At 43.4% G+C, this 19,100-nt stretch overlaps 1 non-coding gene across 1 annotated transcript; it reads left to right on the top strand.

The window, feature by feature from the left end:
* The first annotated feature begins 8,973 nt into the window (after positions 1-8,973).
* Positions 8,974-9,045, top strand: TRNAA-UGC. The gene has a single exon. It is a non-coding gene; the product is annotated as a tRNA-Ala (tRNA).
* Positions 9,046-19,100: the final 10,055 nt, after the last annotated feature.

The following is a 19,100-nucleotide window of genomic DNA, read 5'->3' as shown; positions in this document are numbered from 1 at the left end:
AGATTAGCATTTTTAATTTAACCGATTCTGTTGTTGAACCTTGTGTTGTTTCTCACTATTGTAAATAACACTGCAAAGATCTTTCTGAGTAAGTCTTGGCACAAATATAAGATTATTTCCTCAGGATAAATTCCTGAAAATAAAATTACTTGATTAAAGAGGATAAATATTTTAAGGCTTTTGAAACATGTTCACAAAATGCATATTAGAAAGTTTGTGTTAATTTACCTTATTTCCTCCCAATAACAGTTTCTGAGTGCTATTTCACCACATTCTCAAGTAACTAAGCATTAATCTTTATACAAGGGGCTTCCCAGGTGGCGCAGTGGTAAAGAACCCACCTTCCAAGGTAGGAGACACGGGTTCGATCCCTGGGTCAGGGAAGACCTCCTGGAGAAGGAAATGGCAACCCACTCCAGTATTCTTGGCTGGAAAATCCCATGGACAGAGGAGCCTGGCGGGCTACAGTCCATGGGGCCACAAAGAGTCAGATACAACTGAGCGACTGAGCATGCACACATGAATCTTTAAACATGCATTTGCCTACTGGAAGGTTGATTGACACACAGTCATTCTCTCTGTACAGTCACCATCCCCCACCCTTCAGTTAGCTACGGAGAGACTGGCTCTCATCAGATTTACTTGGAGCTGAACATCAAATTAAGACTAGAGAACAACACCATTCTTTGTTCTACATATTTCTCCTAAAGAAAATACACCCTACTTATCCCACATCTGTGGTCCTGCTGCCTAGAATTTGTACCCACTTAGAAAGGCAAGAACCCCTTATTTTGGCAGCAATGGAGGACAGCTGATGAGCCACAGATACTGGCAAAAGTGGCACCAGCCGCCTGTCTGATACTAGACCAAAGCTAACGCTGTGCCCAGATTTGCATGTGCCTTCCTGTTCTTTCGGCTTGTATCCAGACTACAAAAAAGGTCTCCACAAGCTGGCTCCAACACAGCTTACAAGCATGTTTCAGTGGGCAAAGAGAAGCTAGGACACAAGGGTGGCTTATGAGAGAGAAACTTTCTGCGTGAACTGAGAGCTCTTCAAATCATTTCACCCTCTCCTCTCTGTCCTTGGCAGTCAAGTAGAAGACCTGAAAGGATGCCAGGATAGTCCCAGCACTAGAAACTGGCTCTGGACAATAAAGAGACATGAAAAGCTACAGAAACTAGTCTACAACCTGCAACTAGGGCACGTGGATTTCAACACAGAAACTTACATTCTCATTAGAGAGTAAGCTTCCCAAGGACTGAATGTTGTCTTTTTGGTTCACAGATTTATCCCAGAGGTAAGAAAAAATGTTTGACACAATGTAGGCACTCAATAATTATTTGTTGAATGGATTCATTAAATGAAAAAGAAAGTATTGGGGAAACTATATTCAACAATCACAATTAAGGACTTAAAATATGTGCTTAATATATATTGACACAGGAAGAAGGCTGGGCATAACCTTTAAAAGAATGACAGCCATTGAGGGCAGGACATAAACTGGTTAGAACTAACTAGGTCCAAGATGGCAGACAAGTCAACTTCCACTAGACCGCGAGCCTCAGTATGAGCTCATCGTAACATATTAGCTAAATCATACCCTCAGGTGCCTTCACAGTTCAGAGGTTGATGATTTAAAGGTCAAAAAAGGGACAGAGACCCAATTCCAGGAAATCTCCGCCCCTTCCCCAAATTCAGGGCTTTCCTGGTGGCTCACAGGGTAAAGTGTCTGCCTGCAATGCGGGAGGCCTGGGTTTGATCCCTGGATCAGGAAGATCCTCTGAGAAGGAAATGGCAACCCACTCCAGTACTCTTGCCTGGAAAATCCCATGGACAGAGGAGCCTGGTAGGCTACAGTCCATGGGGTTGCAAAGAGTCATACAGAACTGAGCAACTTCACTTTCATGCCCCCAAATAGTTGGAATAAACCTCCTACTCATTAGCTTGTGAAATTGCCCAGCCCATAAAAACAAACCAGCCCATATTTCGGGCTTCCCAGCTATGCTGGTGGTGAAGAACCCGCCTGCCACTGCAGGTTAAACATAAGACATGCCGGTTCTTTCCCTGGGTCGGGAAGATCCCCTGGAGAAGGGAATGGCAATCTACTCCAGTATTCTTGCCTGGAGAATCCCATGGACACAGGAGCCTGGAGGGCTACAGTTCACAGGATCTCACAGAGTTGGACACGACTGAGGTGACTTAGCACGACAAGGCCGTATTTCAGGTCCACCCTCACTTTCTGAGACGGTGCACACCTCTGTCTGTGGAGTGTGTATCTTCTCGAATAAACACATGCTTTCACTCTATGTCGGCTCGCTGTGGAATTCCTTCCTGCATGAAGCCAAGGACCCTCACTTGGCAGCCATCCCAGGAACTCGCCTGAGACCTGGGCCATGACCATTCTCTTGCTCTCCACTTTTCCTGCAACAACATCACTGAGTTAGGAGATAACCAGAGACTCAAGGAAGGGTTAAAAACCAAACTTGCCCTCTGAAGAAGCTAACACACACACAACAAAACCCTGAGTCCTCAGGAATGGTGCAGACAGCAAGGATTCTTGGGGTTCGGAGGAGGGAGAAATACTTACATCTTAAATGACGAGGGAAGGCCATAGAAAGGAGGTCAATTTGGGGCCAGGTCTTGAAGGCTAGTATATTAGTTCTTTAGGGCTGCTGTAACAAAGTACCACATGCTGGGAGATGTGAAAGAACAGAAATTTCTCTCACCATTCTGGAGTCCGGAAGTCTGAAGGAGAATCCTTCCATGCCCCTGCCTGCTACTGGTGGCTCCACGGCAGTGGCAGCCAACTCTCATCTCTGTCCCCGTCTTTGCATGTCCGTCTTTTCTTTCCTGTGTTGTGTGCTAAGTAGATTTAGTCATGTCCAACTCTTTTGTGACCCCACGGACCATAGCCCACAAGGCTCTTCAGTCCATGGGATTTTCCAGGCAAGAAGACTGGAGTGGGTGGCCCTGCCCTCCTCCCGGGGATCTTCCCAACCTAGGGATTGAACTGGCATCTCTTACGTCTCCTGCATTGGCAGGCAGGTCCTTTACCACTAGAGCCACTGAGGAAGCTCTCTTCCCTACGTTCAGCTCAGGTCAGTCACTCAGTTGTGTCCAACTCTTTGTATCCCCATGGACTGCAGCACACCAGGCTTCCCTGTCCATCAGCAACTCCTGGAGCTTGCTCAAACTCATGTCCATTGAGTTGGTGATGCCATCCAACCATCTCATCCTCTGTTGTCCCCTTCTCCTCCTGCCTTCAATCTTTCCCAGCATCAGGGTCTTTTCTAATGAGTCAGTTCTTCACATCAGGTGGTGAAATTATTGGAGCTTCAGCATCAGTCCTTCCAAAGAATATTCAGGACTGATTTCTTTTAGGATTGAATGGTTTGATCTCCTCGCTGTCCAAGGAACTCTCAAGAGCTTTTTCCAATATGACAGTTCAAAAGCATCAGTTCTTCAGTGCTCAGCTTTCTTTTTGGTCTAACTCTCACATCCACACATGACTACTGAAAAACCATAGCTTTGACTAGATGGACCTTCCCAACATTACTGTGTCTTTTTACTGTCTTTTCTTTTTTTTTCTGTCTTTTCTAAGGACATTCATTGGATTTAGGGCCCACCCTAATCCAGTATGATGCCATTTTAAGACTTATCTTAATTACATCTGCAAAAGACTCCATTTCCAAATAAGGTCACATCCCAACCTGAGTTTCTGAGTGACACTATCCAACCCACTACAAATGAGTAGAACACTAGTAACAAGGACTTCCCTGGCAGTCCAGTGGTTAAGGCTCTGTGCTTCCAATGCAGGGAGTATGGGTTCAATCCCTGGTCGGGGAACCAGGTTCCTGCAAGCTTCATGGTGAAACCATGTACCTCAGATTGGGACTCAAACCCAGCCAAAACTCTGCTTGGGACTTGAACCCACGTGTCTGGGATGCAAACCCAGTCAAAATGCACGGTACCTGGTTTCAGGACCTAACGAAGCTCAGGTTCTTGATGTCTCATCACAGAAAGAATTCAGTGAGAGACAAAGTCATAGGTAAGATGTAGATTTATTCAGATTCAGAGAGAAGCACATTCCATAGACAGAGTGTGGGTCATCGCGGAGGGCGAGTGTGCCATGAAATGGGGAGCAGTTAGTTTTTATAGGCTGGGTAATTTCATATCATCAGTGATCAATGCAAAGAAATAGAGAAAAACAATAGAATGGGAAAGACTAGAGATTTCTTCAAGAAAATCAGAGATACCAAGGAACATTTCATGTAAAGATGGGCACAATAAAGGACATAAATGGTATGGACCTAACAGAAGCAGAAAATATTAAGAAGAGGTGGCAAGAATACACAGAAGAACTATACAAAAAAGATCTTCATGACCCAGACAACCATGATGATGTGATCGCTCACCTAGAGCCAGACATCCTGGAGTGCAAAGTCAAGTGGGCCTTAGGAAGCATCACTACAAACAAAGCTAGTGGAGGTGATTGAATTCCAGTTGAGCTATTTCAAATCCTAAAAGATGATGCTGAGAAAATATTGCACTCAATATGCCAGAAAATTTGGAAAACTCAGCAGTGGCCACAGAACTGGAAAAGGTCAGTTTTCACTCCAATCCCAAAGAAAGACAATGCCAAGGAATGTTCAAACTACTGCACAATTGCACTTATCTCACACACTAGTAAAGTAATGCTCAAAATTCTCCAAGCCAGGCTTCAACAGTATGTGAACTGTGAACTTCCAGATGTTCAAGCTGGATTTAGAAAAGGTAGAGGAACCAGAGATCAAATTGCCAACATCGGTTGGATCATCAAAAAACAAGAGAGTTCCTGAAAAACATCTATTTCTGCTTTATTGACTATACCAAAGCCTTTGACCGTGTGGATCACAACAAACTGTGGGAAGTTCTTCAAGAGATGGGAATACCAGGCCACCTTTCCTCCTCCTAAGAAACCTGTATGCAGGTCAAGAAGCAACAGTTAGAACCGGACATGGAACCACAGACTGGTTCCAAATCAGGAAAGTAGTACGTCAAGGCCATATATTGTCACCCTACTTATTTAACTTATATGCAGGGTACATTGTGAGAAATGCTGGGCTGGATGAAGCACGAGCTGAAATCAAGATTGCCGGGAGAAATACAAATAACCTCAGATATGCAGATGACACCACCCTTATGGCAGAAAGCAAAGAGGAATTGAAGAGCCTCTTGATGAAAGTGAAAAAGGAGAGTGGAAAAGCTGGCTTGAAACTTAACATTCAAAAAACTAAGATCATGGCATCTGGTCCCATCACTTCACATCAAATAGATGGAGAAACAATGGAAACAGTGAGAGACTTTATTTTTGGGGGGCTCCAAAATCACTGCAGATGGTTGACTGCAGCCATGAAATTTAAAAGATGCTTGCTCCTTGGATGAAAAGCTATGACCAACTTAGACAGCATATTAAAAAGCAGAGATATTACTTTGCCAATAAAGGTTCATCTAGTCAAAGCTATGGTTTTTCTAGTAGACACGTAAGGATGTGAGAATTGCACTATAAAGAAAACTGAACACCGAAGAATTGATGATTTTGAACTGTGGTGTTGGAGAAGATTCTTGAAAGTCCCTTGGACTGCGAGGAGATCCAACCAGTCCATCCTAAAGGAAATCAGTCCTGAATATTCACTTGAAGTACTGATGTTGGAGCTGAAATTCCAATTCTCTGGCCTCCCAATGCAAAGAACTGACTCATTTGAAAAAGACCCTGATGCTGGAAAGAGTGAAAGCGGGAGGAGAAGGAGACGACAGAGGATGAGATGGTTGGATGGCATCGCCAATTCAATGGACATGAGCTTGACTAAGCAAAGAGTCAGACACAACTGAGCAACTGAACTGAACTGAGCTGAATTTCATACGCTAATGAGTGAGAGGATTCGGTTCAGTTCAGTTGCTCAGTCATGTCTGACTCTGTGACCCCATAGACTGCAGCACAACAGGCTTCCCTGTCCATCACCAACTCCTGGTGCTTACTCAAACTCATGTCCATTGAATCGGTGATGCCATCCAACCATCTCATCCTCTGTCATCCCCTTCTCCTCCTGCCTTCAATCTTTCCCAGCATCAGGGTCTTTTCAAATGAGTCAGTTCTTCACATTAGGTGGCCAGAGGATTGTAGTTTCAAGTTCAGGATCTGTGGGAGGATTATTCCAACTATTTTTGGGAAGGGGTGGAGATTTCCAGGTTTTGGGCCACCACCCACTCCTTGAACTTCTGACAGTCCCTTGGAACTGTCATGGCGCCTCTGGTTGTGTCATTTCACTTGCTGATTGAGGATCAAGGTCTAGTCTTGTCTGCCATCTTTGTCCCAGAGGATCAAGGTCTAGTCTTGTCTGCCATCTTTGTCCCACTTGATTCTAACTGGTTTATGCTGTGTCCTTGGGCTATGTCATTCTTTCAAAAGCTGTGCCTTGCCCCTTTCCCTCCTGTTACAATGGTGTGGCCAGAAACAAAAAGTATTGACAAAAATATTCCTCCCAAATGCAAACTGAGTTTAAGAACAGGTTTCCCCAAAAACAATATTTAGCCAAAGACTGAAAACTTTCTGATGTTAGATTATAGAGCAACCCTGATGAGTACACAGGAAAACAGAAAACTTCAAATTGAAGGATTCCTAATAGACATGTGGTCTCCTGAGCTGAACTTCTGAAAACTTAAAACAATTTAAAATGCACATGGAATGCATAAAATTGTAATTGAGCAGGATTCTATGGGGTCTTCCTGGAACAGACTCTCCCAACCTCCTTGTCCTCTGCCTGCCCTATAGAAAAACTGTAGCATTGTAGACCTTCCCTGAGTTCCACAAAGTGAGTTTAATCAGAGGAAAGAGAAAACGCAGCAAGGAAAACAGTCAAGCAAGACAAAATAATAACAGTTCAGCCATTAAACAAAGTCGAGGGCTATACATGATATTCTGAGTCACATCCTTTGAGCTGTTTTGCAAATACTGAAACCCCTACCAGATGGAAGAAGTTAACTGTCTGCTGCCCACAAGGATGAAGACCCCAGACCAGATGGAACCAGAAGGTTGATGATGTTGACTCCCACAATTACCTCACCACCAGTCAGAAGCATGTCCTTGAGCTGACACCACCCCCCTCCCTTATCTTGTTTTTAAAAACATTTCCCTGCAAGCCTTGGGGAGTTCTGAGTCTTTTAAGCACTAACTGTCCTTGACTCCTTGCTTCAAAGTGAAAGTGTTAGTCACTCCACTGTGTCCAACTCTTTGTGACCCCATGAACTGTAGCCTGTAGGCTCCTCTGTCCGTGGAATTTTCTAGGCAAGAATACCAGAGCAGGTTTCCATTTACTGTTCCAGGGGATCTTCCCAACCCAGGGATCAAACCCAGGTCTCCTGCATTGCAGGCAGATTCTTTACCAGCTGAGCCACCAAGGAAGCCAGGACTCCTTGCTTGGTGCCCTGCAATAAATGCTTCACTTTCCTTCACGACAGGGGCTTCCCTGGGTTAGATTCCTGATTTCTTAACTTACTTGATCTGTAATTCAGAGCCTGTTGCTGCCTTTCTCCAGAGCTGTTTTCCGCATCAGTAATTTAGGGATAATAATTATCCCTAGGATAAAACTGTCTTCTGGGATTGTGCAAAAAAAAAAAAAAAAAACCCTCAGTTTTCCTCCTGTGTGTCTTCCTTACTCTCACACTATTGCCACGCTCAGAACATTTTTTTAAAAAATATGTTTTTCCTTTAATTCACAATAATCTATTTTGCTTTTAATTGATTAATTTTTGGTTGCGCTAGGTCTTGCTGTGAGCAGGCCTTCTCTAGTTTTAGTGAGCTATTCTTCGTTGAGGAGCTTGGGCTTCTCATTGCAGTGGCTTCTGTTTTTGTGGAGCGCAGGCTCTAGACTCACGGGCTTCAGGAGTTGTGCACAGATTTCAGTTGCTGCCTCCACCCCCACCCCCACTGGCCCTGGGATGTGGAATCTTCCCGAACCAGGGATTGAACCTGTGTCCCCTGCACTGGAAGGCAGATTCTTATCCACTGTACCAATGGGGAAGTCCCTCAAAACTTCTGATACCAAAAAAAAAAAAAAAAAAAACCTTCTGATACCAGATGAGTGGCTGCTTTTCCCGCACCAAATAATTCTCTGTGACACCAGCTCTGTGTCTTACAACCTAACTCAGTTCTGATACTCTGCCTGGAGATACTATCAGCTCCTAGGTGAAGGGTTCAGTCCTACAAGACTGTCCAACTTCAGATGATAATCACAAGTCCAGGTTGTTTCCTGTGCTTCTGACCAATGAGCTATACACAACTCCCTCCCCACTCAGGATCAGTTCATTTGCTACAGCAGCTCAGAGAACTCAAGAAAACAGTTCACTCCCTGTTGACCAGTGGATTGTAAAAAGATATGATAAAGGCTAAACAGATGAACGTCCAGATGGAAGGAATGTGTAGGGCCAGATATGTGGGGGCTTCCCTGCCCTCTGGGTGTGCCCTCTCCCAGCACCACCATGTATTCACCAACATAGAAGTTTCTCAGAACCCGGTCCTTTGGGGATTTTTATGGCGGTTTCATCACGTAGGCATGATTGATCATCAACCCATTTCCAGCCCTCTTCCTTCTCTAGAGAATGGAGGATGTGGCTGAAAATTCCAAGCTTCTGATCCTGTCTTATCTTTCTGGTGACCAGGCCCCAAGAAGGAGCCCACCCAGGGGCACCTGACTAGAACAAAAGACAGGCTTGTTACCCAGGAAATTCCAAGGGATTTAGGGACCAGGTTTAAACAAAAGATGCTCCTCCCAGTGCTCTTATCACTTAGCAAATGTCAATGGTTTTAGGCGCTCTGTGCCAGGAACCACAGAGACCAAATATATATTTTTTCTAACATCTCACAGGTTGAAATAAAGATGAAAAGAAACAATGAATGTAGAGTGCTTTGTTTAGGACCTGGCATGTAGAGGGTAGGGGATGTAGCTCAGTGGTAGAGCACATGCTTTGCATGTATGAGGCCCCGGGTTCAATCCCCGGCATCTCCACATTTTGGGGCTTCCCTCGTTACTCAGCTGGTAAAGAATCTACCTGCAATGCAGGATACCTACGTTCGATCCCTGGGTTGGGAAGATCCCCTGGAAAAGGGAAAGGCTGCCCACTCCAGTTTTCTGGCCTGGAATATTCCACAGTCCATGGAGTTGCAACGAGTTGGACACTTCTGAGCAACTTTCACTTCAAAGCTTCCTTTGTGGCTTAGTCAGTAAAGCATCTGTCTGCAATGCGGGAGACTTGAGTTCGGTTCCTGGGTCAGGAAGTTCCCCTGGAGAAGGAAATGGCAACCCACTCCAGTATTCTTGGCAGGAGAATTCCATGTACAGAAGAGCCTGGCAGGCTATAGTTCATGGATTCGCAAGAGTTGGACATGACTATCTATCTTTCTTTCTGGCATGTAAAAACTGCTCTATAAATGTCAACTCATTATTTTAAGATGCTGTTAGCAGTGGAGAATGAATTTGGTGAGGGGATGGAAAGAGTTATGAAGCTAAAGGCTAAGGTTAAGAATCAAGGAAGAAACTTTATGTTCAAGAAGGAAAAATAATTAATGCTTTTCCAAGGCCTGGCCTATATTCCTTTTCACTGCAATAGCTACAGCAGCAATTCACAGAATATAGTCGGGACATCTGAGAATTCCCCCAAACCTTTTGAGGGAGTCACTGTGGCCTTTTTTCACTCTCACTTTTCACTCGCATTCCCTGGCATTTCCTAGAGGCTTACACACATATGATGTCACACCTGACGAACACAGAAGCAGATATGAGAAATCCAGCTGTCTTTTATTAAGCCAGACATTAACAATACTCGCCAAAAATGTAAAACAATGACAGTTCTATTGCTTAATTTTTTGAAAAATATTTATGTCAACACTGTTGTTGTTAAGTCGTTAAGTCATGTCCGACTCTTTGAGACCCCATGGACTGTAGCACAAAAGGCTTCCCTGTCCTTCACTAGGTCCAGGAGTTTGCTCAAAGTCATTTCCATTGAGTGGATGATGCTTTCTAATTATCTCGCCCTCTGCCGCCCCTCTCTCTTGTTGCCTTCAATCTTTGCCATTGTCAGGATCTTTTCCAATGAGTCAGCTCTTTGTCAAAGTATTGGAGCTTCAGCTTCAGCATCAGTCCTTGCAATGAATATTCAGGGTTCATTTCCTTTAGGACTGACTGGTTTGGCCTCCTTGCAGTCCAAGGGACTCTCAAGAGTCTTCTCCAGCCCCACAATTTGAAAGCATCAATTCTTCAGCACTCAACATACACATTAATTACTGTTAATTTAAAATGAATAAATAAATTAAAATGTTGAAGATTTCTGCTTTAATTTCAGGTACAGTAAATATCAATAAATATAACCCACAAAAAAGCTCTTAAATTCTCATTTTTTAATAGTGCGAAGGGTCCTACAACCAAAAAGTTGGTCTAGAGGAGCACATGACATGTCATGGGGCCAAATAGTTAGGCATTATAGCAGGTAGTCACTGGATTGAAGTGGCCTCTACTTTTATATTCAGAGCTTATTTCATCATTGGCAAGACTTTTAGGAATTTTATGGGGATAGCTGCGTGGAATCAGAGTTTCCATAATGTATCCATTTCCTTTGCTTCTGAGCAACTCTTCCCATTAGGGCAGAGCTCCATTAGTTGTAAAAGTCATGGATCCACTCGGGACAGTGCAAGCAAAGGGGAACATGAAGTCCACCACTGAGAACTTAGCCTGCGATCTCTACTTGTGCTCTCAGTTTCCAGCGTAAACTCCCCTTATTCCACATCCTTTCTTACTTCATTCATCCTAGAATTGCCAATTTCATTTGCAATAAACTGAAAACCCCTCAAACCTTTACTTAGATTACACCTTTGCTCTTTTCTTTTCTTAAATATTTATATATTTACACGACTCCACTGGGTCTTAGTTGCAACATGAGAGATCTTTAGTTGAGGCATGCGGGATCTAATTCCCTGACCAGGGATTGAACCCCACCCCACTGCATTTGGTGTCTTAGCCACTGGACCACCAGGTAAGTCCTACTTTTGCTCTTTGTTGTCCTTGTTATGTTCCAGAACTCCTGACGTTTCTTTCCAAGGTATAAATGGTCATATTTTATACCGTGTGACCCCATCCTAACTGGCCACAGCAGACTGAACTGGAATTGGATATTTAATCCAAAGATTTAATTCATGGCTTATCTGTGATGTGTGTTCTCTGCTAGTCTGACGATAGCTTCCCTGTCCTTTTTTTTTTAATCATCTAGGAGCTTGCTCAAATTTTTTTATTAAAAAAAAAATACAAGGAGCTGATTTAAAAGACCAATTCCCAAGCCTCTCTGTCTTGGAGATACTGATTCAGATATTTGAATGGGGCTTGTAAATGAGTCTGTATAATAAGTTTGCAGGTGTGTCTTCTCAGTGAAAAGTGAATGTGTTAATCACTCAGTCACATCTGACTCTGTGACCCTATGGACGGTAGCCCACCAGGGTCCTCTGTCCATGCAATTCTCCAGGCAGGAATATGGAGTGGATTGCCATTCCTGTCTCTAGGGGATCTTCCCTACCCAGGGACTGAACCCTGGTGTCCAGTATCGCAGGCATATTCTTTACTGCTGATCCACCAGAGCAGCGTAGAAAGTGGATGCGTGTTTTACAAAGCCGTTGGAACATCCGAGATATGGAAAAGGACAGAGATTTTCCATCTTCATGGCCACACCAGCTCCTTGGATCCACCGCAGAGATTCCAAGTAGATCTGGTCTGGGGCCCAGGAATCACCATTTTATGCCCCCTAGGTGTCTGATGTGAACACTCAACTTTGAGAACAGCCAAGAATGAGATAGTTTTAGCAGATTATCTTGCTTCTGCAATTCCCTACCACGAGAGACCGAATTTTTTAGTTTTATTTAAATTATTTATTTTTGGCTGTGCTAGGTCTTTGTTGCTCCGAGGGCTTCCTCTTACTGCAGCAAGCAGGGGCTACTCTCTGTTTGCGGCGCTTGGGCTTCTCGTGGTGGCGTCTCTTGCTGTGGCTCCCCAGCACGGGTTTAGAAGTTGTGGCGTACATGCTTGGTTGCTCCACCGCAAGTAGGACCTTCCCTGACCGGGAATCAAACCCTGTCCTTCCATTGGTAGGCGGGTTTTTTTTTTTTTTACCACTGAACCACCAGGGAAGCCCTGCATTTTATTTTACTTTATTTTTAATGAAAGGTCATATTGGAGTGGATACAGTATTGGAACAGACCACTGTCTCTGCTATGGGGGAAGGTTGAGCAGGATGAGGGGTCCAGGGAAACCTAAGGATGGCTCTGTGATATTTAGGGCCTGAGGCGGGGCGGGGCGGGGCAGGAGGGGCCCAGACAGAGAAGCTCCATTCCTTCCATTCCTCCTGCCAGTTGCTCTGTCCAGACTCCACCAAACACCAGCCCCGACCCTGACACTGATCATGTGCCTGACAATTAGAACCGGTTGGAACAGTTATGCAATGTTGTAAATGCCTTTGTAAACTGCAGCACAGACTACCTTGGTGAAGACAGCAAATTACACCCTGGATCTTCCCATCCCTGGAATCTGAATACTAGCAGCGCACAGGCCACCCCAGAGGGAAATCAGGAAGTCAGCTCTCAGAGAGGTACTACACTTGATCTCAGCCAAAAGGCTGAGAAGCGATTCAGAGAGGTACTTATCTTTACTATCAGATGATCCTATCACTTATTTTCCAAGAAGGTCCAATTACACTTCTCCTTTCTGGAAAGAACTTAATCACTTGTACCAGCTTGATTTGGGCACAGGTATTCTGTTTCTCCTACTAGAAAAGTGTTCTCTGGTCACCTCTCAAAATTCACAATGAACCTCTCTCTACCTCAGGCTCCTAAAGGCAAGCTTTATTTTTCTCGGTAGGAATCTATCCCCATCTATCAAACTATTGTTGTTGTTTAGTCACTAAGTCATGTCTGACTCTTTGCATAACCCCAGGCTCCTCTCTCCGTGGGATTTCCCAGGCAAGAATACCAGAGTGGGTTGCCATTTCCTTATATATTGGCTTATTTATACTGTTTTCTGCTTTCCTTCACGAGAGTTTAGGTTCTATATGAGGGCATAGTTTTGTTCTGGCCTAAAACAGTGCCTGGTTCTCAGTAGACTTTTAGTAAGTATTTGTTGGGGGGATGAATACAAGGGTTTCGTTCCTCTCCAGGTTGGGGATGGGAGGATAGGTTGGCTGAAGCTTTGCTGAACCAATGGACAGGAGGGAGTGGTGGCTTCTAGGGTCCAGGGTTATGCAAGGAATTTATTTACGAGCTATCTGGCAAAGACACAATCAGAATGGGAGTTTAATGTAGAGGTGATTCAAGGTCCTCAACCTGGGCAAACACAAAGCACTAAGACCAAAGGAGCTGGCGGATAGGAGCTAAGGATGGGACCACGGAGCCCAGAGGTTGGACGTAAGGTCCACAGGTGAGCAGAGGGAAACAGGGAGACAGGTGCCTCAGCAGGGGTACACCTGAACAAATTCTGCTTCCTGCCAATTTCCCCTCGTAAGTGAAAGTTGATCAGTCGTGGTCTGACTCTTTGCGACCCCATGGACTGTGGCCCACCAGGCTCCTCTGTCCATGGGATTTTCCAGGCAAGAATACTGGAGTGGGTTGCCATTTCCTCTCCAGGGGATCTTCCCAACCCAGGGATCAAACCCAGGTCTCCCACATTGCAGGTGGATTCTTTACTGTCTGAGCCACCAAGGAAACTCCTTGTAAGAGTAGGGCTTTAAAAATGGAATTTGGGTTGTTTATTTTTATTGGCTGTGGCGGGTGTTTGACGCTGCACGTGGGCTTTCTCTGGTTGTGGTGAGCGCGGACTACACTCTAGTTGCAGGCTGCGGGCTTCTCACTGCGGGGCCCTGTCTTGTTGCAGAGCACAGGCTCTAGGTGTGAAGTCTCAGTACTTGTGGCACACAGGGCTTACTTACACCAAGGTCTGTGGGATCTTCCCAGACTAGGGATCGAACTGGTGTTCCTTGCATTGCAAAGCAGATTCTAAACCACTGCACCCCCAGGGAAGCCACCGGATTTTTGTTTTTAATTTATGTTGAGGAGTAGCAATTTATTATTGGCATTATATCAATTAGTAGAGAAACTTCTAAGTAAGGGTAAACTGCTAACAGTGTATCATATGTTTCCGCTAACCATCCCCGACAAATTCACAAGTGTTGTGAGACCAAGTCTGAATCTGAGTAATTTTTAAAATATATTTCACTTTTTATTTTGAAACAATTTCAAACTTACAGAGAAGTTGCAAATAAAAGAGAATTTCTGTATATCAGATTCCCCAAATGTTAACATTTACCATGTTTGCTTTACCATTCTTTCCTACACTTGTTCCTTAACCATTTGCGATTGAGTTGTAGGTATAATGTTCCTTTGGCTCTAAAGATTTCTGTATGTACTTCCTAAAAACAAGGACATTTGGGGACTTCCCTGGTGGTCCATGAGTTAAGAATCTATATTCCCATGCAGGGGACTGCGTTCAATCCCTGTCTAGAGAACTAAAGTCCCACAAGCCATGTGGTGCAGCCAGAATATTAAAAATAAAAACAAGAACTTTATAAAAATATATATATAACCACAGGACAATGATTAAAATCAAGTAATTAACTTTGATTCATTGTTGTTGTTGTTCAACCTCATGTCCAACTCCTTGTGACCCCATGGACTGTAGCACATCAGGCTCCCCTGTCCTTCACTATCTCCCAGAGTTTGCTCAGATTCATGTCCATTGAGTGTGTGATGCTATCTAACTGTATCATCCTCTGCCATTCCCTTCTCCTTTTGCCTTCAGTCTTTTCCAGCATCACAGTCTTTTCCAATGAGTCAGTTCTTCGCATCAGGTGGCCAAAGGACATACTATACTGTATTCTAATCTACAGACCTTATTCAATTGTTGCCCATCCCCTAATGTCCTTTTGACAAGCATCTTGCAGAAATGGACCTCACTGTAACCTGCTCAGCACAAACACCACCCAGGAATCCAGAAAGACAGGCTGGCAGTGAACTCTCCTTCCATACCAAGGGGTCTGCATGGTGGACTTCTGTGGCTGCCTAAGGTAGTCTTCCTGTGACCAGACAAGAAAGCAAGAGTGTCCCAGAGGTCCAACCTGAACAAGGCTGGACTGTGGACCACTTTGTCAGTAACCCTACCTCTAGACCTCGTGCTGGGCCAGAAACATAAACCCCTATACATTTAAGCCATCATAAGCCCCATCAAGAGTTTTGTTATTTATAGCCACAACATTCCTAACTGACGTAATCCTCTAAAAGTGGAAATACCAGATTTTTATACCTACGCATGCACACACAGACACACATTCAAACTGCTCTTAAAAGAAATGTAATGAATGAATTATATCATTTGTGAGTGCACCTGTTTCCCCTCGGCATTTCTAATATATTTTATCACTTCAGCTTATTTGGATGACTGTAATAGGCATAACATCTTTCTTTACAACAAATCTCACAGGATCACAGGATTTTAGTTAGAGGAACCCTGATTATCCCATCTAAACCCCTTCACAGTATGTACAATTTTAAGAAATGTGTTTATAAGTAACAGAAGTTGTCACAAAAGGGTGATGTAACAGCAAGGAGAATAAGCAGGTCAACTCAGGTAAAAAGGATTTCAGTTATATTGGGACTTCCCTGACATTCCAGTGGATAAGGCTCCATTCTTCCAAGGCAAGGGTGCAGGTTTGATCCCTCATCTAGAAACTGAAGATCCCACATGCTGTGCAGTGAGGACAAAGATTCTTTTTAAAAAAGTGTTTAAAAATATATTTACATTGATAAAGTTTTATTATACATTATATTAATATAGTGTGATGGAGAGAATCAGATTCTTTGATAGCAGACTCAACCAATTTTATTGCCAGCTCTGCTGCTTGCTAAGGGTATAATTCTGAGCTAACAATTTGTCCTTTCTTTGTCTTAATGTCTTCAACCATAAAGTGGGAATGATATAAGAGCAATTGGCAGCAAGATCCTCTATGACCCACCTCCCAGAATATTGGAAATAAAAGCAAAAATAAACAAATGGGACCTAATGAAACTTAAAAGGTTTTGCACAACAAAGGAAACTATAAGCAAGGTGAAAAGACAGCCTTCAGAATGGGAGAAAATAATAGCAAATGAAGAAACAGACAAAGGATTAATCTCAAAAATATACAAGCAACTCCTGCAGCTCAATTCCAGAAAAATAAATGACCCAATCAAAAAATGGGCCAAAGATCTAAACAGACATTTTTCCAAAGAAGACATACAGATGGCTAACAAACACATGAAAAGATGCTCAACATCACTCATTATCAGAGAAATGCAAATCAAAACCTCAGTGAGGTACCATTTCATGCCAGTCAGAATGGCTGCTATCCAAAAGTCTATAAGCAATAAATGCTGGAGAGGGTGTGGAGAAAAGGGAACCCTCTTACACTGTTGGTGGGAATGCAAACTAGTACAGCCGCTATGGAGAACAGTGTGGAGATTCCTTAAAAAACTAGAAATAGAACTGCCATATGACCCAGCAATCCCACTCCTGGGCATACACACTGAGGAAACCAGATCTGAAAGAGACACGTGCACCCCAATGTTCATCTCAGCACTGTTTACAATAGCCAGGACATGGAAGCAACCTAGATGTCCATCAGCAGACGAGTGGATAAGGAAGCTGTGGTACATGTACACAATGGAATATTACTCAGCCATTAAAAAGAATTCATTTGAATCACTTCTAATGAGATGGATAAAACTGGAGCCCATTATACAGAGTGAAGTAAGCCAGAAAATAAACACCAATACAGTATACTAACGCATATATATGGAATTTAGCAAGATGGTAACGATAACCCTATATGCAAGACAGAAAAAGAGACACAGATGTATAGAACAGACTTCTCCCACGGACTCTGTGGGAGAAGGCGAGGGTGGGATGATCTGAGAGAACAGCATCGAAACATGTATATTACCAAGTGTGAAACAGATCACCAGTCCAGGTTGGATGCATGAGACAAGTGCTCAGGGCTGGTGCACTGGGATGACCCAGAGGGATGGGATGGGGAGGGAGGTGGGAGGGGGGTTCAGGATGGGGAACACATGTAAATCCATGGCTGGTTCATGTCAATGTATGGCAAAAACCACTACAATATTGTAAAGTAATTAGCCTCCAACTAATAAAAATAATTGGGGGGAAAAAAAAAGAGCGATTGGTAGCCTCCTAAAGTTGTCATGAGAATTAAATAAATTTAGATGTGTATACATTTAGAACATGCTAGCTATTATTTTTTATTATTATTAGTGTGATATGCTAAGCCATATGCATTGCTTAGGTCATAGAAATGAATATGAATTGTTATCCTGGCATTTATTGGCCTTGCTTGGAGAATCCACTGCAAGAGTTAATGAACTTTGGGCTCTGTCTTCCACCGGGTCTGAGGAGGCCTCAGCCTCCCTACCTTTCCATTGTTGGGAGGAGACTGGACCTCAGATCTTTGTATATGAGAACCGTTGAACCTACAACTACAACAAAGGCAAGGCAGTTTATTTGGGGATGTTTTACTCCTGTTACCATGGAAGTTGAACACTGTTCCAACCTTCTGTCCACATCCTCCAGTCTGAGTCACTACTGCTTAATAGACTTTTAAAGACATCAATAAATACCCTCAGAAGCATTTAAAGTCTTAAACCAGGGCTTGAGGCTTTCTGCATCATCCCTCTTATAATCTACACAGATTTTTCCTCTAGGACTTGTGAAATGTTGCAGCTCCACATTAATAAACAGAATGTCTATACCTTTATCCACACCTTGAAAGGGAAGGGCCTGTGATCCAAGCATCAGTGTCCAGCTGAGGTGTTCATATCAGAAGCCAACAGAAATGCATTCTCAGTTATTCAAGGGCCCAGAAGATCTACCGCCTTTATATCATTTCTGTAAAAACTACTCTAAGGCACATTCAGCAAACAGAGGAATAAAGTAAACTTAATAATGAAAAAATTGTGGCATAAAAAGCACCAGAGATGAACATTAGGACCAGTGAATTAAGGCCAAACAAGTGTCACACGAGGTCAAAAAGTAACTGTGCAATTATTATCTGGGCTATTTGGGCAATGATGCACACTTTATGGATTGAAAGGAAGAAAGTAATAGTGATCTGTAGCAACTTAGTAGCTATAGACTTCCAGGAAAATATTCTAGTCCACTTTGTAAATCTCATCGGCAATTGACAATAAACTAAGTAGTCAAGAATTGTTTGTTTTTGGTTGTGCCATGTGGTATGTGGGACCTTAGTCTCTGATCAGGGATGGAGCCCACATCACCTTCACTGGAAGTATGGAGTCGTAACAATTGGACCACCAGGGAAGTCCCAGTAATCAAGAATTTAAAGAAGTCAAATCAGTTTCTTACTTATATTTACTAAGCTGAAACTAATAGTCCTTCAATTGTAAATAAAATGTTACTTCTATCTTAATAGCTTTTGGTCAGATTACCCATCTTTCCCCACTGTCTCTAAAAATAACACATATGATGGAGAAAAAATGTATCAAAAGAACTCTGTTGATCCTACTCCCTAACCTTTGGGGATACCAAATGACATAATGGAAATAGCAGGTCTTCAGGCCAGGTAATCAGTACTGAGTCTACAAATTGTTAGCTGTGTGCATGCTAAGTCGTTGCAGTCTTGTCCAACTCTTTTCAACCCTACGGACTGTAACCTGTCAGGCTCCTCTGTCCATGGAATTCTCCAGGCAAGAATACTGGAGTGGGTTGCCATGCCTTCCTCAGACAAATCACTTTACTTCTCTTTGCTTCAGCAATTCTTGACTTATTCTTCATTCTTGCCAGGTGGCACTAGTGGTAAAGAATCTCCCTGCCAATGCAAGGAGACACAAGAGATGCAGGTTCAATCCCTGGATCAGGAAGATCCCCTGAGAAGGAAATGGCAACCCAATCCAATATTCTTGCCTGGGAAATCCTATGGCCAGAGGAGCCTGGCGGGCTACTACACATGCACATACACATTCCGCATT

This window comes from Cervus elaphus, chromosome 6 (genome assembly GCF_910594005.1).
Source record: "Cervus elaphus chromosome 6, mCerEla1.1, whole genome shotgun sequence".
Classification (NCBI taxonomy): Eukaryota; Metazoa; Chordata; class Mammalia; order Artiodactyla; family Cervidae; genus Cervus; species Cervus elaphus.
This window is presented reverse-complemented; position numbering and strand designations above follow the sequence as displayed.